Genomic DNA, 25,018 nt, shown 5'->3' with positions numbered 1-25,018 from the left:
CATTCTTAAAGACGTCCCGAGGAAATTTACTTTGCTCATGTTTTCATGTGGGATTTTCATGCTGTGAGTCCCATTGTCCCAAGGATAATTTAGTTTGAGAATGCGGTCTGCCCGTCATCCCGGTTTTCCCAAGTAACTTATTTACCTGAATATGACGTGCATGGTGGTGCCATAAACTGTGTCCTATTAATGTCATGTACAGTTGTTAGCACCGCACGGTACATCAACTCACTCACACACCACTTTCATATACGGGCAAGTGTGGCAAGGCGAGGGTTGACTTCGATTTTACTTTAGCTTTAAAATGCCACAACGCCACCCCAGGAGTTTCACCTGGAGAATTTTGCTAAATACAGACAGACAAAGCACAAGGCCACAGGTTCGTTCTGATGTAAAATGACAGGCAGGCAATGTTCATATTACAAAATATTACTTTATTTTTCTATAAGTTAAAACATCTATTTGTGTTTGTTGAGTTCCATTTCGAAGCGCACAATTTGTTACCTTTAATGCAAGTTCTGTACCACTTGTCCATAATTTCACTCCTTTATCCAGTACCAGGTTTTCGTTACTTCAATACACAAATCAATTTCGTAGTCATTCGGTTGCACTTGTTCCAGAACGAAGGGAGAGGACCGGACAAGACAGCAGCTGTTTCCATGCCTGAAGCTGCTAACAAAACAAGCGGATCTTAGGCTGTCAGTGGACAGAGCTTTAGGCGGACGCCACGCCGAGCTACCACAGCTCCCACACAAGCATCGGAAGATGGGACGATGTAACCAGCGCACCAGATACCAGCGGCACCGACATGCTGCGCAGACATGACTGAGCGCTCGAACCGGATGGCCCGGAGACCAGGAGCGGAAGGGAGAGGTCAGAGGGCGCGCAACCTAAACCACGCACTATTTATAGGGCGACGCAATGGCACGAAACCAATAGTAAAAACGAAACATTTACGTGGCAGAGCCTGCCAGCAGGCGATACTGCCACACAAGGAAAGTGTTGTGTCCTTGGGAAAGGACAACAGTCAAGTCCGCTCTCAATGGACGACATGGGCTTGGTCAATTCCTCACTTTCAAAATACATGCTTGGTCAATGTTGAGCATTTGAAGCGACTTTAACACGAGGACCAAAGATGTTGTTAGCATTTGGCTTCTCCCAGTATTTTCCTAGAGCACCCAACGGTGTGAAGTTAGAAGCGACCAAGCTCTTCCACGGGCAAAGACCAGACAAGTATGCATCAAATGGTCTAAGCTCAGGTAAGAACATATCTCAGTATGGAAAAACGGTGGCCTGTTCCTTTAAACAGGATGTTTTTCTGCCGTCCATGGGTCGATTTTAGCCAAATTAAAACTCAAGGAAATGTTAAACCGTTTCATTAAACACACTCTTGAAAGTACACCAACAATACTTGTAGAATTGAGTTTAGATGTAGCAGTTTAATAGTTGGTGCCTGAGTTTTTCAATAGTCCCTTGAACGCTCCAGGATAGAGTTTCTGGAAGTTTTTTTTTACTGCTGACGAAGCCTTTCACCAGAAAACCTACAAAACAATTGATCCTGGAGCGTTGTAGAGGCCGCCGTGATGGAAAGCAAAGGCGCCGTGTTGACCACTCGTACGGTCATTGGGTTTTCCGATACTGGTAACTGAATGATCACATTTACAACATGAGGTTAGTCTATAATATCAAGAAATGTGGGGCATATTTTGGAGGAAATTGTGAATATTTTGGTACCTGCTTTCGACTAGTGCCTGAACTTTATTTTTCAATACCCGACTGGTATCGTTCATCGCTCTGCCCGATCCCGTCAGATCTCTGAAGCTAAACCAGGAAGGGCCTGGTCTGTACTTGGCACACAGATCCCTATGTGCGTTCTATCATCTATCGCATTGTCACACATTTCTATAACTCTTTTTTTCACATGGTTCTCATTGAACACGGGCCGTTCTTCTGTCAGCAATGAAGCAGTGGCGCACATACTGTACAGGGGCTGCTGTTGCACTGCTTTCACGATCCTTTTCCTGTGATTTCCACTCTTGGCTTCAGCACAAGCAAAGCCATTTTTTCATTGGCGGTGGAAGAAATTGTGTTTGTTTTTTGTTTTTTTACTGTAAGTACACATACAGAAGGGAGACATCATCAGCCCAGTAGGTGTCTGATGCAGCAAGCAAACAAACCAAGACAATTGTTTCCCAGTCTGCCAGCCCGGAGGTGTGACTGAGGTAAGCGTCGTAATATCCCCCCCCACACTTGCGGGCCAAATGAGCTGTGAATGCCTGGCACTCCAGCTATTTACAAGGCTGGATGTCTTTAAACGCGACCAGCTTTTTCCACGGACCTGCGCACGCCACGTAACTCTCTGCTGCGTTTTGGAATTTTTAGAAAGTTTGTGAGTCGATCGTCGGGGGAGTTGTCAGTGAACAAATCTTCCTCGTCCCTGACCTTGGGAAGACTCTGGCGCTTTAGGCACTTTGTCATCAGCTATTGTCAGCCTCTCCCTCGGGAACGGGCCGGCGGCGTGATGCATTTGCCCCTTCAGGAGCCGTACTCTGTCACACTGTGGTAACTTTTTCCATTAGGAATCAGTCAGAGGCCGGGACTGCATGGTCTCTCACTCAACATATATCTATTTCGGTGATGAGATTGTGCAGTGGTAAGCCAAAGCCACCTCTCTCTCTCTCTCTTGAGTCTTATAGTGATCCAGGTATATGATATGACTCTCTTCGACAGCAGGGAAACTTTTTTCTTTTTCCGAAGAGGCTTCTCTATCCCAAAGCCAAGGCCGTGGTTTTGCATAAAGTTAGTAAGTAAGTAAATAGGTAAGTAAGTGCTGTATTTGTCTTTGTCCTGATCCGCTGCGATTCTACGAGCCGCCCTTGACCAGCATGTTTTTGAAGGTCAGAGAAACCAGAGCGTGGTGTCCTGCACTGGTCAGCTCCTCCCCCTCCTCTAACTCCTTCTCATCTTCATCTCCGTCCTCCTCCTTCTCCCCTGGTACTGGCCATTCTTCACCTGAGGGTCACCTGTGTAAAAGCAAACCATCTTCTGGATACCTCTTCGTTTGTCCCTTTTTTTTTGTTTCCTGTAGCTCCTCTTGTGATGCCTCCACTGCAGTGTTAATTTTGACAACATATTTTATTTTAGTTTTAGTCTTTTGACTAAAATTTAATTTAATTTTAGTCAAGATTTAGTAAAAAAAAACTTCAATTTTAGTCTAGTTTTAGTCAACTAAAATTGCATGTCAACATAGTCGACTAAATTTAAGACTAATTTAGTCGACTTACATTTATAATATTCATTATAATCATATTTAATCGTGGTCCTCAACTTCATGGGGCTGCTTCCACATGAACAAAGCTCAGACGTGTTCATTTGACAGTGAATTTAAATGATATGAGGCTCTTTCAGACGGTCAATACAAGTTTGGATGATTTTAGTCTCTCCCTTTCATTTTTATTTAGTCTAATTTTAGTTGACTAAAATATCTGGACATTTTAGTCATAGTTTTAGTCTCATGAGAAACTTTTAATTTAGTTTTAGTCCAATTTTAGTCGGCAAAAATATCACTTTGACTAAAATTAAGACTAAATATTTTAATCGACGAAATTAAGACTGCTCCACTGTGCTGTCAAAAACACCCCCAGAGTGTTTTTTTGCTTCATTCATGCAGTTCTCAGCCATCCTCCTGAATCCTGCTCACTGGGCAGCTGCTCCGCTCTCTGCTGGAAAACCACTGAGTTGTTCCACTCTGACGTCAGAACGGAACAGAAGTGCTCGATGCCTGTGTTGTAAAGCCACACGGCCTGATTTGAATGTGTAAAACAGCTTTTTCATTATTTCTGTTATACCGTCAATGGTTATGAGAAAGAAAGAAAAAACTCCTGAGCGTCTGAAAAGATGTCATATTTGCACCGAAAGCTGTGAAGAAGGAGCTCTTTCTAACCTACTCTGGACACGCCTGTTCTTTTTTCTTACCTAACGATAATGTGACGAAAATGTCGCCTGATAAACCACATCCACCTTCTTTCTGCACGAAGGAAAGTGGGTCTGGCCACGCACGGTAAACAAGTTGTTGATTTGCGGCTAAGGCCGAACCAATCACGACCGTCACAGAGAAATAAGAAGGTTACGTCACTCGCTGCACCTCTATGTTTTTAGTTCAATTAGCGTTAACGTTAGCCAAAACTAATCATGGATGAAGTAGTCAAGGATTTTGCCTCGCGTTCTCCGCGTGAGTTTATATTCACTTCAAAACATTTTAATTGGACACAGCCGTTGTCACGTCCGCTAATCGCTAGTTGGTTAATTTCACTGACAATCTGTGCGCGTTAGGCCCGCCCCTTCAAACTGCTCCAATTGCTCCGTGACCAGACTAATTCCCTGCGTGGAATGGACAGGGAAGAGTATGGCAGAGCCAGGCAAACGAAAATGCGCGTTTGGCTACGAAAAGACAGGACTTAATTCAACCCTCCTAAACAGGAGTACACGCCAGAAGTTGCATTTCTTTCTGGGATTCAGCGACTATCAGCCAAAATAGTGTTTGTCTGTGAAGGTCACTTCACTGATGGATCTTAGTGAACCTTGGCCAGAACCAAAGTGGATTCAACTCTTATAACCAGCGACGATGGAGCGGCCAGAGCGGCCGGTGAGTCAATCAAAACGCGTGTTAGCGGGTGTGTTAGCCATTTATGAAGCTGTGTTGCAGATGTCAACCCATTATAACTACATTGTGAAGCAACTTCACTTATTGCTGTGATATTTCTACTACTGCTAAAGTTGCATACCTCCAGAAAATACTTATAATTTTTCACAAAAATGTGTACTCCAGAGTGGCAGTGGTACAATATATCATATAAATGCCCATAGTTTACTCTGGAATGGTTAAAATAGCATGATACAGATCCTTTAAAATATCCCACAGAAAAACACCTTCAAATTTGTTAATACAAAGCTTGGAAAGTCTGGAGTCTGTAGGAGCTACTAAAGTGGAGATGTTTCTAGAGTGGAATAGAGTTTTAAAGTTTAAATTCAAAAGGAAAGAGAAATAGTTAAATTTGATTGACTAAACTCACTATTTCAAGATAAAAAGCGGTACATTTTCTGTCAGATTTTTTATTAGCAACCTTTTCCAGCTGCAATAGAAGAAGTTAATTTATTACCAATTATCACAGAGTAAGACGTTTTTCATTTCATTTGAATTTATAATAAGAACCTCCTTCATTCTCTCCCGCAGTGGTTGAACGACCTTTCCATAATTGGGTGGGGGGGGGGTAGGGGGGCCCATTCATGTTATCTTCGGTTGTAAAAACATATGATTAAAACAGAGAAATAATTCAATTGTGATTCACTCACGTCTTAACAAAACCCATTGTCCCGCTATCAAAGGACCGTCTGTGACGCCATAGGGCGAAAGCATAAAAACTAATGACATTTCACCTCCTGCTTGGTCTTCCGCGGTAGTTTTATGAAACCGGAGGATCAGCGTTGGCATTTGCGCACATGCCATTAACATTATAGCCTGTCATTACTCCATCCTCTGGTGAAAAGACCCTGTGAAGCCAATAGATCACTGCTGTGCTTTGGTGAAATGAGGTCATGGTAAACAACGATGCAGTAAGCGCAGGTAGTAATGGCTAAAAGCTAATGACTACCACGTTGGAGAAACTGTTTCTAAAGCTGCAGGTTTTCCAATATTGAATGTCCAGCATGATATACAGAGTACTTAAAAGATACAATTCATTATTAAACTACAGATTTCCTCTGGACGCCAACGCAATTTAAAAATGTGTCGTTGGAATCTTAATAAGTATGTTTTCTTTCCATCTGGTAGAGTTCCTTCAATGTTTTAATCCAAGCAACAACAAACTGTGGTTCTGCTTTCATCCAAGAATTGGTGATGCATTTCAGTGCTGCTGGGAAAGTTATGTTCCAGCTCGTCTCTGTAGTCCTGGAGTAATACCAAGTACAGCCACCATTACATTTCTTGGTATTCCAACGAAAAATCGGATTGATGACCTTACACACCTCACACCTCACTCCAAAAACAGTGTATTTTTGGAGCATGACCAAAACATATACTTCTACTAAAACTTCTGTGCCACAGTCTCTCCAACACAAACTGGGAACATTAGGGGTCATCTTGGCAACAAAGTCTGGGGTCCTGAAATATCTACTAAATATTTCCACTTTAATTTGTGATCTGGTGAGCATATCTCTACAGAGTTTTGAAACACAAAATGAAAAAGAGTTATAGCTAGACGGGCTGGAACAAACTATCGTTTGGCAATATATCGCAATAAGTCTTTATTGTGATATCGTGTATTGGAAACTATATATTGCAATACTTTTGACACTCAACCAATGGGTGAGGAAAGTGGCGGAGGTCCTCAGACCACACAGGATCATTACTATGACTGGGACTGGATGGATAATCATCGATCTCTTGTATGTTTTATCTATGTACTCTATGTAAGAAAACATATACAAATGTTTTTGACTTAAAGATACCTTGTTTTGTTGTATTAGTGTCCGTTTTGTACGGACTTTTCTGTTAACCAAATGAAGAAATCCTGAACCATGAACTGAAAATGGAAAAACAAACAAAAGCTATTAAGTGGAACAAATGTGATAAAATAAATATCATGTATACTTGGAACATTTTCGGTCCTCTTTCAATGAACGAAAATAGTTTTAGAGGTCCGGAGCCTTCTCTCCGGTGGCGTTGTCTTTTTGGTTTATCCATTTAATTAAATCCTGCTAAATTATAAACCACCACCACTCGTCTTGCCACACATGGAACAGCTTGGTAGCGTCTAATGTCACTCCACTTTGGAACTATACCTTTGCTGGGAGAGGTTAAATGCTAAAAGACCAGACAGGTGCGCATCAACTCGTCTAAGCACAGGTAAGAACATATCTCAGTATGTAAAAACGGTGGCCTGTTTCTTTAAGCGACGTTACAGACTCCACAGAGAAGTCAACGTCTGCACAAGAGAGAGAAGGTGAGGGGAGAGAGAGAGAGAGAGAGAGAAGGACAGTGAGGGAGAGAGACATTACCAAACATAATTTGTCCTTCCACCTTTATGCTGACGATGTCTTGGTCTATTTACCGGAGCACTGCCTCTGCTCTTGACTCCCTCCTGCCTTTAGGACATTAAACTATGCCTGACCCAGACCTGAGTTTGTTCTTTTTGGCTCCGGGGATGTCCCCCAAACTCAGTCCGGGGTCATGGGCCCAGTCCGTGAGGCCGTCAGGAACCTGGGAGTTGTCTTTGATTGAGAACTTAATTTGAAACAACAAATAAATGCAGTCATCCAGCATTTTCCAGCTGCACCTTCTGACCGAGGTGAAGCTCTTTCTCTCACGCCCAGACCTCGAGAAGACGAGCCACACTAATCAGTTCTTGTTGGACTATTGCAACGCTCTCTACTCTGGCCTCCCACAGTCATCACTTGTTACAGTTAGTGCAGAAGCAGCAGCCCGGTCAGTCTCTTTTGAAGTCAAGATTAAAGACTCATCTCTTCAAACTGGCTTTTAATACTAAGAACACTCTGATTCATGTTTAGGATGTATTAATGTTCTGTTTTTTTTTTATTGTTTTATCTTTCTGTGAAGCACTTTGGTCCACCTGGTGTTGTTGTAAAGCACTATATGAATACACTTTGATTGATTGATTGATTGAGACGCAGAGAGAGAAGGAGAGACCCGGAGGAAACCTACACAGATACAGGGAGAACATGCAAACTCCACACAGAAAGGCCCCGTCCAGGTGGGAAGTGAAGCCAGGCTCTTCTTGCTGAGAGGCACGAGCACTAGGAGGAGAGAAAGAGAGATGGGGAGTGAGAGAGAAAGAGAGAAAGAAGGAGCGAGAGAAAGAGAGGAGAGAGAGAGAGAAAGGAGAGATAGGAAAGAGAGAGATGGAGAGAGAAAGAAAGAAGGAGAGATAGGAGAGAGAAAGAGCGCGGGAAAGAGATGGAGGCAAAGAGAGAGAGAGAGGAGCGAGAGAGTGAGATGGAGGCAAAGAGAGAGAGAGGAGACATAGGAGAGAGAGAGGAGCAAGAGAGAGATGGAGAGAGAGAGGAGTGTGAGAGAAAGAGATGGAGGCAGAGAGAGAGAGAAAGGAGAGATAGGAAAGAGAGATGGAGAGAGAAAGAAGGAGAGAGAGAAAGAAGGAGAGATAGGAGAGAGAAGGAGCGAGAGAAAGAGATGGAGGCAGAGAGAGAGAAAGGAGAAAGAAGGAGCGAGAGAGAGAGATGGAGAGAGAAGGAGCGAGAGAGAGATGGAGAGCGAAAGAAGGAGAGAGAGATATGGAGAGATAGGAAAGAGAGAGAGAGAGTAGTGATGGAGAGAGAAGGATGGAGAGAGAGAGAGAGAAAGGAGAGATAGGAAAGAGAGAAATAGAGAGAGAGAGAAAGAAGGAGAGAGAAAGAAGGAGAGATAGGAGAGAGAAGGAGCGCGGGAAAGAGATGGAGGCAAAGAGAGAGAGAAAGAAGGAGATAGGAAACAGAGACAGGAGCGAGAGAGCGATGGGAAGGGGAGAGAGAGAGGAGCGAGAGAGTGAGATGGAGGCAGAGAGAGAGAGAGGAGAGACATAGGAGAGAGAGAGAGGAGCAAGAGACAGATGGAGAGAGAAGAGTGAGAGAGAAAGAGATGGAGGCAGAGAGAGAGAGAAAGGAGAGATAGAAAAGAGATGGAGAGAGAAAGAAGGAGAGAGAGAAAGAAGGAGAGATAGGAGAGAGAAGAAGCGAGAGAAAGAGATGGAGAGAGAAGGAGCGAGAGAGAGATGGAGAGCGAAAGAAGGAGAGAGAGAGATGGAGAGATAGGAAAGAGAGAGAGAGAGTAGTGATGGAGAGAGAAGGATGGAGAGAGAGAGAGAGAAGGAGAGAGAGAAAGAGATGGAGGCAGAGAGAGAAAGGAAGAAGGAGAGATAGGAAAGAGAGACAGGAGCGAGAGAGAGAGAGATGGAGAGAGAAGGAGCGAGAGAGCGATGGGAAAGAGAGAGAGAGAGGAGCGAGAGAGAGATGGAGAGCGAAAGGAGGAGAGAGAGAGATAGAGAGATAGGAAAGAGAGAGAGAGAAGGATGGAGAGAGAAGGAGAGATTGAGAGAGTAGGAGCATGAGGAGAGAGGCAGAGACGAGTGGGCCGGGTCTTTTCATCACTGCTGGATGAAGTGTGTGGTGCTGAGTGTTCTGTTGTGGCTCAGCTGGGCTCAGAGGTGAAGGAGCTGGACGCAGGTTACCGTGACCTCTGACCTGTGACCTGTGGGACGAGGGCTATATTGCGGCATCTTTTTAAAGTAATACATTGTACTACTCCATTACAGTTTCCCCTCATATTTATATCCCTCATTTTAATGTTGATGTATTATTAAGCATGTACACAACTTTATGACTTACTAACCTATTGTTCCTGTCTGAAACTGTGTCTTTAATGATTTAGGACCCATGAGCAAATACTTTTAGCTGCAGAATTAGCCTATAGATACCAAGGGGAGGGTAGATGACATTTTTAAATTGCTATTCCACCCACTGCTAGCCCTACGTTCTTCTGTTTGCTGAAAATAGAGTGAGGCGCCGCGCTAACCCCGCCACGGTAACAACTATATGCGCTCAGTGCACCAGGGAACGGGAGCGCCGCTTGGTTTGCTTTCCAAGAAACCTTCATCTGCAGATACAGCGCTCGTGTTTACAGGTCGAAGCCGCCGGCCCGTATCCTGTTTGGAAAACGCGGAGCCGAGAGCTTTTACACTGCCCCAGGGAGCGGAGCGGAGCGGGGCCGGCGAATCACCACCACTGACGCTAGCCCACGCTTTCAGCACGGCTTCTCCGCTGCAAAGTTACTGTATCGACTCACTGACTTATGGAAGTTTCTGAAGTCACATAAATACTCGCGAGCAGTGGTTTTGTCAAGACGTAGACAAACTTTACATTGTTTCCTTTTGGATAAATAAAGGTTCCAAGGAAGTCGAACGCGTCTGTCGTCATCACCAAACAAGTACAGAAGAAGAAGAAGAAGAAGAAGAAGAAGAACGCACAGAGGATATGGTTACTTTGCTTTTTTTTGTACTTTCATCAGGAAATCAAGAACTCTACCATCTAGGGTAGGGGTAGGCAACGTCAGGCCCGGGGGCCAAATCCGGTCCTCTGGCACAGAACCTCTGGCCCTCAAGATGATTTTGAGAAACACTATTACACAAATCACAGAGTACTTTTAACATTATTAGAGTTAAATGGGAGGGAAAAAAGGTAGAAATACTGTCAATGCACCCAATTAGGTCACAACACTGGCATTTGAAAGAAGTCCACTGGAAAGAGAATAATCGTTTTAAGGAAGAAATGACATAAATCTACTTGAATTAAGAGATTAAATCTAAGGTTTGAGTAGATTTGGTCTGGTCTCAGATTAGATAAAACCTCAAGTAGTAGTTATTCTCTTAATTCAGATAATTTTGTGTAATTTTAAGAGAAAAACAATTATTTGTCTGAAAAGGGTTTTATTCTTGTTCCGTTGGCGCTATAGCATATGTATCTTGGATTAGTTCAAACCAACTCAAATTCAACATAGAAGAACTTTAGGCAAAAAAGGGAAAAATCCGAGGCCTGGCATGTCCATTCATTAAAGGACGTTTGACCTGGTATCGGAGCCTCGATCCCTTTTTTTGCCTATACCTTAAGAGCACCTGACCTCCTTACAGACTATTCTACCCACTGTGTCGATCACTTTGGTTCCTCTCTAAAATAAAAGGACTTTAATTCAAGCAATTTTAAGTCATTTATCTCATGATGGTGTTTTTTCCAGCTTTACTTTGGGCTAAATATCAGCGGCGTCGGCCCTCGGTCTATTTACACTAAAGAAAATCGGCCCTCCGCCAAGAAAACTTGCCTACCCCTGATCTAGGGACTCTAGGTCTAGGTTCAATGCGATTTAAAGGGGCTAGATGCAAGTTGGCCATTATATACTCACTACTGCCAACTCAGGTCACGCGTGTAACTGCACCTTCTATATCAAGCTCGTGCATGACGGCAATTCGGACCCGAACTTTTTGAGTGACAGTGCAGGATTTTAGAGGCAGTTGTGGTAAACAGGTCTGGGCTCATTCTACATCTTAGAACATGGCTGGAACATGTAGGGGGAGGGAAATACATCATTTTAACATTTTTCAACTCTGTATAGTCCAGGGGTCTCAAACTCATTTGGACTGGGGGGCCAAAAATGCGAACCCAGTGTTGGTCGGGGGCCGCAACAAACGAAGCCTTTTATATTAAGTCAATTATGATTTAGCAACTTTTTATTGTTTGCTATAATATAACTTAAAATAGACTGTACATTACGTATCTGCACATTTTTTAAGCTTCTAGAGGTTTCCAATCAGCCAAACATTTGCTGAGCTTCTAAATTTGAAATTACAGACTTAGACAATTCGTTTTTTTGGTAATTAATCCCATTTTGGTTCAGGGCATCAGGAGTCAGGTCCGCAAAAAAATAACTTTGCGGGCCGCATTTGGCCCCCGGGCCGCATTTTCAGATTCCGTTTTCCTGTAGATGTTGCTTAGGGACGAACACGGCGCACAGCCAAAAAACAATTGTACTTTCAAACTTGTTTATTCACACAGTTATGCCGAAAATAAATCAATCTGCTATTGTCTTTGAAAAGTTTGAAATGATCACACAGGCCTCTACTATAAATGTAGGAAAATACAAAGAAACATCTAAAATGTACCTCTAAAAAGTAAATACAAGCCCTGAATAAGTGATGCAAACACATGATCGTGATTAATTCATTCCAAAGGCCATAATTAAGCCGATGTAAAAATTTAATTGAGTCCCACCACTACTACCAACATAAACTAATACATAAACATAGTCTGCCCATCTTGAGCTTTTAGCCACTTTTTATTTGACAGGAATCCGCATCATCTACACGGGTTTAGCCAGATGAAATTAGGCTGCATTTATGAAACAACAAGCAAACATCACTGAGAAATGTACTGAATTTATCATTGATGAGGCTAAATAAAACAGAATATGGCCACCTAAAACACACCGGATTGCAATCTGATGTTATCTGTTGAATTCAGATAACTGCTACCTACAGTGGGAGGAAAAAGCAAGGACACCGTGTGGAATTTCTCATATTTCTGCTTAAATTGGTCATAAAATGTGGTCTGATCTTTATTAAAATCACAAGATTGAGTAAACCGTGTCTGCTTAAACTAATACCACCAAAACATTGACTTATTATGATGTTTTTATTGGCCATGACATGTAAACATTCACAGGACAGGGAGGAATAAGTAAGTACACCGCCTGAATCTCACTGAACTGCAGCAGTTATTTAAAGAGGAACGGTCTAAGATTCATCCTGATCATTGCGAGCATCTCATCTGAAACTACAGGAAAGCAGTTATTGCTACAAAAGACGGATCAGCAGATATTTAACACATAGAGTTGGGGATTTAGCTGTAGCGTGCCAAGAATCCAGACCATTTTTCATGAGATTAGAAGCACCACACCATATTCTATGTTATAGCTATGGACACATGCTGTGGCTCGTTTGAAAGGTGAGACTCTAAGCTCTCCGTAGCTGAAAACAGTTTTATTCTATGTGCCTCGGTTCCTGAGAAATCTAAGCTAAACAGAAGCTAGTTTGTCAAAATCACAGTTTTTTTCTAGATTCGGAGACAATTAGTGTTTTATGCAATTCTCTCCTGTCTGATTAACTCCTCTCTCCAACTCTTTCCTCTCTCGACTGACACTAACGTTATGAGAAGAGGCAAATGCCTAAATATTTCCATTTCAAGTCAATTTTCAAAGACAACAGTGCGTATTACCGAACGCTTTTAATGGCATGTGCATTTAAAGCCTGGTTCTCGGACTGAAGACTTTAACAGGATGTTTCTCAGTCGTCCTTGGACCGATTTTGACCATTTAAAAACTCAGAGAAATGTTAAAATCGCAACTGTTTCGATCTGTACATGCTGTTTGCTACGCAACACCACGCCCCCTAAAAAAAAATGAAAATAAACCATAATATATATGGAAAATGTCCAGATTGTGCCTTAACACACGTTTTTGATCATCATTTATTTCACTTCTGTTCATCACAGAGCTCCCATAATCACACATGCAGTGTATTAGAGTGCCTAGTTTCGTTCCGTGTGTGGCACTCAATGTGTTAATACAAGATTTCACTTACTTATTCCACGCTGTTGTGAATGTCTCTGGTTTTTCTGCAAAATATCTAGTTGAATTAGTTGAATCTAATTAAATTCAAGCAAATGACAACATCTTCTGTTACATAGAAGTAAGTAAGTACTGAGTCTTCTAGACCAGAGTCCTTTAACACTACACCACTGCTGAGTTCTGAGACTTACGGCTCATTCATACTTACACAAAACGCAGGAACTTCTTGTTGCACCTTGAGCTGCAGAACAAAATGAAGTCACTTTTGCCTTGTATAGCCAGGGACACGACAGTTCCATGGCAACAAGGCAAACGTGACTTCATTTTGTTCTGCAGCTCATTCATACTCCGCGTCTTGTGTGAGTCTGAATGAGCTATTAAGTGTTGCCACATGACTGTGCACAGGTGTTTGATATCAGCTTTTATGTGGCCTGTGAAGATGCAGCTGTCTCCATTGTTCAGGCTCCACAATGTTAATCTACCTGCAACCTGCATGTGTATTTGTGATTCGAGGCAGTGCACTTCTGGGTCCAAACGGCTCCTTGAGGTAAAATCACGTGAAACCCGCCCACACAGAGCAGATATAAGACTGTCAGAACAACGGATGACTGGACTCCTGTTTCTCCCGAGGCAGCGGAGAAGAGGATTCAAAGTAAAATGTGGAAATTTGGGGTAACGACCGGGAACGCTTAAAGGTAAAGCTGACGTAGGTGTTGCGGGGCCATCTGGTGACCCGGTGACACGCTGCGGTCTGCGGAGCGGCGATGGGAGGAGTGTCCGCTGAGTTCCACGCCGCCCTATGTTTCTTGGCTGACAGAGCTGCGTCTGCGACTGCAAGATTCCTCACATTTGAAATTAAAATTGCAATCTGAAAGGTTGCAATTTGCAAGAAATGTGAGGGATAAACAGGAATTGCAGCGTTCTGCTCCCACTGGAACGCGGCTTCAGCTTCAAGATACTGTAGCTTTGCCTGGGCCCCGTCCACACTGGAAAAATAATCATCATTTTAAAGAAGTAAAATGACGATCTACTTGAATTAAGAGATGAAATCTAAAGTTTGAGTAGAATTGGTCTGGTCTAAGATCAGATAAAACCTCTTATTGCCAATGGAACAGATTATTTTATATCATTTCAAGTGAAAAATACATCTTTTTTTAAAATGTAAACGTTTATTCGTCTGATTTCAAATGGGATTTATACCTGAGTTTAAACGAGTTGATGCGTACCTGTCTGGTCTTTGTGCGTGCCCTCAGTCACGCACAAAGACTGAAGATGTTGTTAGCATTTAGCCTCTCCCAGTATATTCCTATAGCTCCAAACGGGGGTGAAGTTAAAAGCGACCATGCTCTTCCACGGACACACACAAAGACCAGACAGGTACGCATCAACTCGTCTAAGCTCAGGTAAGAACAGATCTCAGTATGGAAGAACTGTGGTCTGTTCCTTTAAGCGTGCTCCATTGGCATTAGCCTGTTTTTTTTTATCTCATCCTAGATTACTTCAAACTAACTCAAATTCAACATACAAAGAACCTTTAATCGAAGCAATTATTCCAGCTTTGCTAACAGCCAATCAAATCTGAGACAGTTTTATATGGATCACAGAGCATGTTGCCATAACAGGAACAGGATTAACCATAAGTGAAATATTTTATTAAATGTACTTAACAAGAATGTACCGTAGATGTTACGGCCTCATCTTCTCTCGGCACATTTTGTTCTTGCTGCCGTCTCAGATTTTTTCTGTTACGCTTTCGTATTGAATTTTGCTACGTTTACAATCGGACTTGAGTTGCTGATGACACCTTGTTCTTAGTCAAGTTCAAGTTCAAGTTTTTGCGGCAAAAACAACACAGATTGTTTACCTTTGTCCCATTGTTTTTGGGGTTCAAAGCTTAAAGGGACTATACGGAGTTTAACAATGTCAAAATGATGCATTTTCCTCCCCCTACATGTTCCAGCCATGTCCTAATGTGTAGAATGAGCTCAGACCTGTTCACCACAACTGCCTCTAAAATCCTGCACTGTCACTCAAAAAGGTGTTACTTCGGGTCCGAAGTGCCGTCATGCACGAGCGTAATATAGAAGATGCAGTTACCCATAAGGCTGAGGTGGCAGTAGTGAGCATAAAAATGACTAACTTGCATCTAGCCCCTTTAATAAATCAGGTTGGGAATTAGATATTAAAGCAAAACAAAGTAACTCATGCCCCTAGAGGCCATAAGCACCACTACAGGTTTCGTAGCATGTTACGGTTTTTTACTCATGAATTGTCCGTTAGCCTGTTAGCTTCTTCTTCGTGATTCTGTTTGTGTGTGTTGGTGGCTCCAACCCGGAGGCAGCAAAGTTGCAATTGTGGTTTTCTGGCCAGAGACACCAGGGGGAGATGAAAGACCCCCCAATCATCCCATTAACCTCTTAATTTCCACCTGAACAGATCCCATATTTCCAGTTTGGCTTTACCCTAATCAAAAAGCTTCTTGGGAAAAACGCACCAAAACAGCCACAAAAAACTGAGAAGAAAACAAGGATGTAAACGCAACAAAAATCTGACAAAAATTCAACAAAAATGTGACAAAAACTCAACAAAAATGTGACAAAAATTCAACAAAAATGTGACAAAAACTCAACAAAATTTGACAAAAAAAAAAAAAAAAATGTGACAAAAATGTGACAAAAAATCAGCAAAAATGTGACAAAAATTCAACAAAAATGTGATAAAAATTCAACAAAAATGTGACAAAAATTCAACAAAAATGTGATAAAAATTCAACAAAAATGTGACAAAAATTCAACAAAAATGTCACAAAAACTCAACAAAAATGTGACAAAAATTCAACAAAAATTCAACAAAAATGTCACAAAAACAACAAAAATGTGACAAAAATGTGACAAAAATTCAACTAAAATGTGACAAAAACTCAGCAAAAATGTGACAAAAATTCAACAAAAATGTCACAAAAATTCAACAAAAATGTGACAAAAATTCAACAAAAATGTCACAAAAATTCAGCAAAAATGTGACAAAAATTCAACAAAAATGTGATAAAAATTCAACAAAAATTTGACAAAAATTCAACAAAAATGTCACAAAAACTCAACAAAAATGTGACAAAAATTCAACAAAAATTCAACAAAAATTCAACAAAAATTCAACAAAAATTCAACAAAAATTCAACAAAAACAACAAAAATGTGACAAAAATGTGACAAAAATTCAACAAAAATGTGACAAAAATTCAACAAAAATGTCACAAAAACTCAACAAAAATGTGACAAAAATTGAACTAAAATGTGACCAAAACTCAGCAAAAATGTGACAAAAATTCAACAAAAATTCAACAAAAATTCAACAATAATGAAAAAAAATAATAATAATTAAACATACAAAAGGTGACACAACACAGCAACAATGCGAGGAAAACGATCAGTTTTGTGGGTCTTAGCTTTCAAATGAGGTGTTACACAGGCCTATATGATAGCCAAAGAGGACAGAATGCATTTGGTTTAGGCGGGTGGTAAGAGGTTGACACTTGTATCACCCCCAGAGGGACTACGGAAAGGATTTATTACGGTAAACACGTTACTTAGTACTGCTTTAAATAATACCTCTGAAGAAAAAAACTTCCAAATCTTCCAAGTTCAAGACTGGAAAGTTTGGAGTCCGTCGGAGCTACTAAAGTGGAGATGAGTATAACGGAAACCTCATTTTAAGGCTCGCTAGTGTCAAAATGTCATAAAATAAGCACCGTGAAAGCTAAGTTTGGTCTTTTTTATGCTCACATTAAAACTAAGATGTTAAAGGAGAAAACCCGCTAAAAATGTCCACTTTTTGGACCGAGGCGGGACACTTGGAGAGCGGTGGAGAGTGACTTCAGAGGCGCTCCCTTCAAAGGCAAGGCTTTGGGAAACAGCCCGTGATTCAAGCTCCTTCGCAGCAGTTTCAATTATTTTTCATTTTCTTTGGCCAGAGGGAGCCTCGGTGAGCCGGCCGCACAGTGATTTGCTTTGTGGGTATAACACCTGAACTCTCACGCCGACAGAATGCATCAAATGTGGAACTGCTGCAGTGGAACGCTCTTGCAGGCAGGCATTGTTTAAATATGAAAGCTCTTTCACTTTCCATCTACCAAGGCTTTAATAATTTGCACCAGACGGGAACACTCCACACTCTGCTGGCCCTCTTTGTCCGTTTTATATCGACACTTTCTGCCTCCAGTGATAAAGAATGTATGAGGAATATCCTAAATGCTTCTTTTATTTTCAAGGAGGGACATGTACTTTTTAGAGCGTTGGAACGGATTGTTTTGGGCTGTTCAGAGGGAGACGAAGGAAGGAAAATGCTTCCAGGGCGGCGATGCCTTTGATGAGTGATGATGTCGTTTAGGAAGTAACAGAGGTGGGAGTAAGTCACTGAAGGTGAATAAGAAAAAAAGTTTAATGCTTGAGATATCAATTTGAAACTTTTATTGAACATTACTGGTACTAATATGACAAAAAAAAATATTGCAAGTTCTCAGTCATTTGATGTTTTCATATGAAAATAAGACATTATGTGCATAAAATTGCCAATATAATAATGGATGGACCCTGATTTAAAATTATTACATAATCTAATTAATAACAAAGAGGGGATTTCAGAGTTTCGATGTTTAGTATTTGAATAAGCGAATCATACGGTGGCCTGGAAGTGTAAAGCACATTTACAAGTTTTTGAAACAAATTTACTTTTTTTTACGGAAAGGTTCGGTACTTTTGGGTGCGGGACTTCCGGTCCTGTTCACAGGGTTAGACACACAGCACACATGCAGACACAGGGGTTAGACACAGCACACATGCAGACACTAACCTCTGGGACCGGAAGTCCCGCCCACAAAAGAACCAACCCTTTACATAAAAAACGTGTTTTGCACTTCCAGGCCACCGTAGAATCACAAGGAAAAAATCTGTAAAGTCAAAGCTGAATAAATCAGGGTAGGAATAGATTACCATGTTCACTTGAACATGGTGTTGTATTAGGATTTTTTTGTTTCTAGCTGAAAATGTATTAAGAGACCAAAACTGAAAATAGAAAAAACGAAAGGAAAAAGTCTTGCCTCCAGTGTCTCCCCTTAATACCTCTTTTTAAAATGTGTTTAATCTACTTGAAAATATGAGAATGTGCTTTGAGCTCCATCAAAATGAATCACTTTTCAAACTCCTCGACGCCGGCGCCAGAGCAGAACCATCGGTATCTGATCGTGAACTGGTGATTTTATTTCCTTTTTACAAATCTGCTCTAAATCGTCTTCAAATGGTTCAGCTTTAGGGGCGCGATAATATATCTCGATATTATGCAGGATGATACCAATACTTTCTGATACTTTTGATGACGTCATGAGGCAGCAGCGCGCCACTGCTTTCAGATGATCAAGAACTCAGTCAGAACAGTAGAGGGCAGCACTACAATTTTAAGCATTTGGCCAAATATGTGAGTTTTAAATACGATAGATGTGCAGGTTATTTATTCCTTTTGGGAAGAACTGGACTGTGGTTTCCTGTTTACTTCGAGGGAAATGAAGTGATGTCACTGACAGATCTACGGACACATTTTCAGTGAGTCAGAGATCATTCATTCTTATTCACTTTTTAATTTATCTTATATTTTTAAAGGGGTACAATGCACATGAAAACAAATGTAATTCCTGAATGAATAATATGCCATATGTTGAGAAAAAAGATCACATTTCTTTAAAAATTGTGATTGTATCGCAGGTTATTTTGGTGCAATATATCGATTATCACAGTATCTTTATCGTGAGCCGTGTATCGTGTACCGTATCAAATCGTGAGGTACCTAGGAGGTTCTCTTCACCCCCACCTTAACCGGGCACTTTTTCTCCGGTTCGCCATCACCCAAATATTCTTCTTGGGAAAACAAAAGTCAAAGCGTTGGCAAAGTGATAAAAAAAAAGCAACAAAGAAGTGATAAAAATGTGATGAAAGCTCCATGAAACCAAAAGAAAAGCTGGGGGTTAAGAGGTGAGGATCAGGACTCTACGCTGGCCAATCCATGTGTGAAAATGTCCTCTCGCGCTCCCTGAACCACTCTTTCACAATGCAGCGATGTCTGCCTAGCGCGCCCCTCAAATGCAAACACACATTTCTTCTCAAACGCACCTTTATCACTGGAACAGAGTGAAAAGCGCAGTCTTGGCTAAACAGGCTAATTACTCTGGAACGTCCAGATAAGGGCCGACCCCGCTCAAGGCTAGACCAAGGCGCCCATCGATTATTTCCCCCCCGTACAAGACAATGCGCTCTATTAGTAGCTCCTGTCTCCGCTGATGAGAAAGGAGCCTCCGTTTCCAAACCCGAACATGAAAGCAGTCGATCCAATCAGCGCCCGGATACACCGACGATCAATAAGGCTTTCACAAACGGAAATGGAAGGCCTGCTCCCGCTGATGACCTCTGCAGGGGTGACCGAAGGCTCGATCAGGACCTGTCTTGCAAAATAGTCCTTTTTTGAGTGTTTATGGATCGTGAACTAATGTTTTACAGTTGTCTGAACATTTCGTCTCCTGTCCAAGAAGCTTCCTCAGCGGGCTTTCCACATCTCCACTACTGTAGCTCCGACAGACTCCACACTATGCGGACTCAGACTGAACAGTGAAGGTTTTTTAGTGGGATTTTTGAACAGCTAATTCTTGCCTGGTTAATTGAGCCTTGAACCACAAAGAACAAGATGAATATTGAATTTTTGCAGATTTTGTTCACTTAAAGGTAAACTGCGTAACATTTTGGACTATGCTGTTGAAAAAATGCTCCTAATGTCCAGCTCAACACAGAAAATGCTATTGCTGCAGGGTGTAATAAAAGAATGGATTTGGATGAGGAACAAACCTGTTTAAATCTCAAATTCTACTGCCTTTAGTCACATCTCCATGGAGACGAGCTGGAGACGTACCCACTCCCGGTAAAGTTTACTGTCATATCTTAGGAGAGCCTACATTTATGAGGTATTTTTCAATGATGAAAATATCTGTCATAAAATAAATGCCTGTATTTGAATTCTATTTATTCAATAAAATTCTACACGGTGTGGCTTTAAAGGTGCACCATGTAACCTTTTATGTGAAAAAAAAAAAACATATTTGCGTGTATTTGACCTTTTAGTGACTCAGTGGCGTTATGGGTATAGCATGGCATTTTTGGTTTCCCTCACAGTGGCCTTTATCACGCTCCAGAATCAATGGTTTTGGGGTTTCTGGCCCGTACCCCTAAAAACAATTGATCCTGGAGCGTCATAGGGGCCACTGTGAGGGGAAGCAAAGGTGCCATGCTGCACCCATAACGCCACTAAGTCATTAAAAGGTCAAATGCGTGCAAATATTACGATTTTTTCTCCACCCAAAAAGTTGCATAATGCAGCTTTAAAAAACAAGATCCAAAATGCCCAGTGAAGAAACGTCAAGCCCGGGGGGCAAATCCGGCCCTCCAGCACAGAACCTCTGGCCCCCAATGTAATAATGCATTGGTTTTATATAGCGCTTTTCTGGACACTCAAAGACGCTTTACATTGCATTATTCATTCACTCCATACCCGGTGGTGGTAAGCAACTATTGTAGCCACAGCTGCCCTGGGGTAGACTGACGGAAGCGAGGCAACCAGTCTGCACCATCGGCCCCTCCGAGCACCACCAACCACTCACTCACTCACTCACTCACTACATTCGCTCGGCTTCCTGGTGTTCCCAAACGGTCTCCCATCCAAGTACCGACCAGGCCCTTCCCTGCTTAGCTTCCAAGGTCTGACGGGATTGGGCATAGCAAAGGCGGTGTGGCCAATGTGATTTGGAGAAATATTATTATGCAAATAAGGGATCAAATATCTGTTAAAGTTCTCTAAAACTGAACTAAAACTTTTTATATTGTATTTTTGAAAAGGTCCTTGCAGAACAACATGTAAAACAGTGGTTCTCAACTGGTGGGTCGGGACTCAAAAGTGGGTCGCGAGCCTACAGGGAACTTTTTTTTTCAATATTTCCCATCTGAAACTACACGGAAACACACTGGAGTCTTTTAAAATTAATATTATTGGGTTATTTTGATCATAATTTTCAGTCTTAAAAGCAAATCTACGGCTTGTTCAATGAAAACATGTGGTAAATACAATATTTTATACGATATATGACAAAGTAGTTTTATTTGGGTCGCAGCTTGTCATTAAGGTAATGGCGGGTCTTGAAGCCGGACCACTTTAGAACCACTGATGTAAAACATTGGCATTTGCACAAAACGGTTCTTAACTTTAGGCCACCATGGTGAGGTTCGGCCTTCTGTGTTCTGGCTATGGTGAAAATCGTCCCTCCGTGACGCAAACTTGCCTCCCCCTGATCTACAGTACATCAGTAATGTACAGCAAAGGCTTCAAATTAATACATCTCTAAATTCAATGTTTTCCCCCTTTCACCGGCAGCATTTTGCCTCAAATAGAAAAATAACTTCTAGATAACGATTGTTTCTTTCACACTGATTTCACTTCTGTCATTTGGCTCACTGGTGTCGACGGCATCATTTGCTAAAACATTCGCACATCCTTACTGAGCGATCACTGTGCCAGGCTGACAGAGACTACGCCAGGCTAATGGAGACGACGCGATCCGCCCAGTCGTCGGAAAATGGCCCGGCTACGCTCGTGAAACGAACTGCCAGCGGCAATCGCGCTCGGAAAACCCTTTGTGAAGTCAATCAGCCGCTGCCACTACCCACTAAATGATCAAAACGTTCACCGCGCTGAAAGGCCTCCTGGCACACGATTCTGGACACGGGATTAAAGGGATTATGAATACATGGAAAACATTTGTTGTGGGGCAATATTTCAGGTTATTGCCGGGTAGACTTAGAGACTGCAGATCGAAATGAACCAGATCCACATTTTTAAGTGTCGGGTCTTTTCACGACAGTCTCAACTTCATAAGGGCTCCTAAACCTGATCACGATTTCTGTTCGAACGTCCAGGTCCCAATCATACATCGTCCGTATTTCGTACTGCGTTAAGAGTTGATGTCAGTGAGAAGGATGGCACGAAGTTCTCCTCGTCATTTGAAATGAGGAATGAAATTGTGGGTCGTATTTGTCTTTGGCCCCAAACTAAAACTGTCTCTCGTCCTTCTGCAAGGACTTTGGGGTGCGTTTTCACCAAAGGAGGTTTCCCTTACACGCTGGATAAGAACTTCATTAATCCGTGAGAAACTGCACTTGTGGAGCAGCCTCACTTTCAACAGTGCAAATGCAAGACATGACAATGAACAATCAGTCATGTACACAACAAACAGCAGGGGCCTCATTAATCACTGATTATCTCGATAACACACGGCAACATCTTTAGTAGCTCCGACAGACTCCAAACTTTTCTCGGACTGAATAATATTTTCAAGGTCTTTTCAGAGGGATTTGTTTGTTTGTAATCCCTAGTTTGATTTATTGAATTTTGGAACCCAAAAAAGTAAGGTTTTCGCACTAAATTCAGAAGCTAAACAAGATCCAAAATCCCCTCTGAGAAGATCTTTGTAACTAATACGTAAACAAAATTTCGCCATACATTTAAACCTGTCTCTATCCATTATTTATATGTCACCTTCGAAAACATTGGCAGTTTTGGACATTTTTATTCGTTAAGTCCCTTATTTTGATATGAAAACATAAATGACAGAAAACGTGCTATATGTTTTTTCCCAATACAGTCCCGATCAAAAGTATTAGTCCAGTAGAACATCAATATGAAACAAGAAGAAAGGGGAGTGAGAGAAAAGAATCAATTGAAAACAACAAATGAAATAGTCTGTTTTTGCAGCGGATCAAAAGTTTAAGACCACATACATGTCTGTCAAGTATTCACACAGTCATGACGTCCTGCTGAGGTGGGACGCAGTAAAGCAGTTATTCTGAAAGTCTTAAAAGAGTCTGAAGGTTTTGGAACAAAATAGTCAAGTGGAAGACGCAAATGTCCCCAGCACTGAGCTGGAGGATCTGATTAGCCGGAGGATCCTCGACTCAAATGAAGCCGTTTCACAAGCACATCTTCAAAGTCCTCGTCTCCTTGAGCCACAGAACTGTCCGTTTGGACTTTGGAGAGGGGCCAAACATGGGACATGGAAAGGTGAACAAAGTTTGATTCTCTGATGGGAAAAAATGTGACCTTGATGGTCCTGATGGTTTCCAACGTTACTGCCATCACAAGTAGATCCACCTGAGATGTTTTCTAAACCCTACAGATAGGGGGCGCCATAATGATCTGGGCCTTTTTCCTTTAATGGAACAATGAAGCTTCAGGTGGACAAAGAGAATCGCTCAGACTGAGGCCCTCGTCCAGGAACCACTGGGCTTTGCAACAGGACAACGCTACTCACAATGTCACAGGACAAAGGACTTCTTCAGGAGAATAACATTGTGATCTAAATCTAAATGATGAAGCTACTCATGACTGAGTTCATGCTTGGAATCATGATCTCTGAAAGAGGTTTCAGGGGGTGTTTCAGTGGAATTGCATTCAATAAAAAAAAAGAAATTCTAAAATGTTTTGTCTCACTCATTTCTTCTTGTTGCACATGGAAGTTGGATCATAGTAGTTGGATCATATCAAGATTCCAAGTTACCTTGATATGATCCAACATGCAAAATGTAAATTGTCTTAAACCTTTGATCTGAACTGTATTGATGTCAGTAATCTACAACAAACGTTTCAAAGTGATACCTGTGATGTAAATAAGTAAAACAGCGGAGCAAATACTTAACAACGCCATCCGATCCCAATGACATCAGTGTGGTTCCCCTGCGTCATCCCGACGCACAGGGCGTTCTTAGCGAGTGTTGGAGCGTTGGTAGTTTGCGTTGGACCCGTCCCATGAGAGTGTCCACACTGAGCGACTGGAACGCAGCTAGACCCATTATTTTCAAAGACAAGTCCAGGCCTTTTTGCATGGAAAGTCTAACTAATATGAAGCTTCTACCGCTGTCATCATCTCTTCATAGGACTGGAAGGCGTCGAACCTGTGTGTGCGGGAGTCACTTTGTAGACAAAAGCTGCGAACGGCCTCGTATATATCCCCTCAAAACAGTCTTCCTTCCATTTTATCGCAAAGACTCTTATTAGCGACACTTCGAGCGTGACAAAACCCAAGTTGGTATCCATCATATGTCACCGGCCGAAGATGATGAGAGCGTTTCATTTCCATTGAGGCTTTCGGGAATACATCCAGCGTCGAAGAGAGAACGCCAGAGTCTTTCAAAAGAACACTCGTAAAAGACTAATTGCCTGGTGACTAAAGCAATGAATGTATTTCCATAGAAAACATGGCAAACATCGGAAGATCTTTCATTAAAACGTCCTTTTGATCCGCCGTCGGGATGGCCTAATCGTCCTCTTTTAGCCAGTGGCAGTGGATATAGATTAAGGGCTCCATGAGGATGCGAACCGCGATCGCTATTCATCGCGTGCTTTTCTAAAATCTATAAGCCTGGGAGAGGGCGAGGAAAGCGCTGCAGCCGCGGGGAATTGAAAGGCTGGCCTCCAGGTCACGTCAGTCGGTCGCCGTACGATGAGTTAGATTTCCGATGAAAAGAAAATCTAATTGCGATGTTTCTGACAGATTTGCTGAAGGTATTAGAAGTAAGATAGAAAAATGACGCGACTAAAAGAAAGGTCACAGACTTGGATCTCGTTTATTTTTGAGTTGAATGATTGTTTTTTATATACATTTTATATCTTGATTTTACTGTAAAGCACTTTGGTCACCCAGTGTGTTATATCGGACTCTGATTTGTTACTTATCCAAGTCACTGTGCGTCACTAC

General features: G+C 41.9%; 1 protein-coding gene across 1 annotated transcript in view; it reads right to left on the bottom strand.

Moving 5' to 3' along the window:
* The window catches only part of uts2r (urotensin 2 receptor), an 82,028-nt gene that overhangs the window by 3,863 nt on the left and 53,147 nt on the right, over nt 1-25,018 (bottom strand). The gene's annotated exons all lie outside the window — the stretch shown is intronic.

Source organism: Gobius niger (assembly GCF_951799975.1).
Source record: "Gobius niger genome assembly, chromosome: 19".
Taxonomy (NCBI): domain Eukaryota; kingdom Metazoa; phylum Chordata; class Actinopteri; order Gobiiformes; family Gobiidae; genus Gobius; species Gobius niger.
This window is presented reverse-complemented; position numbering and strand designations above follow the sequence as displayed.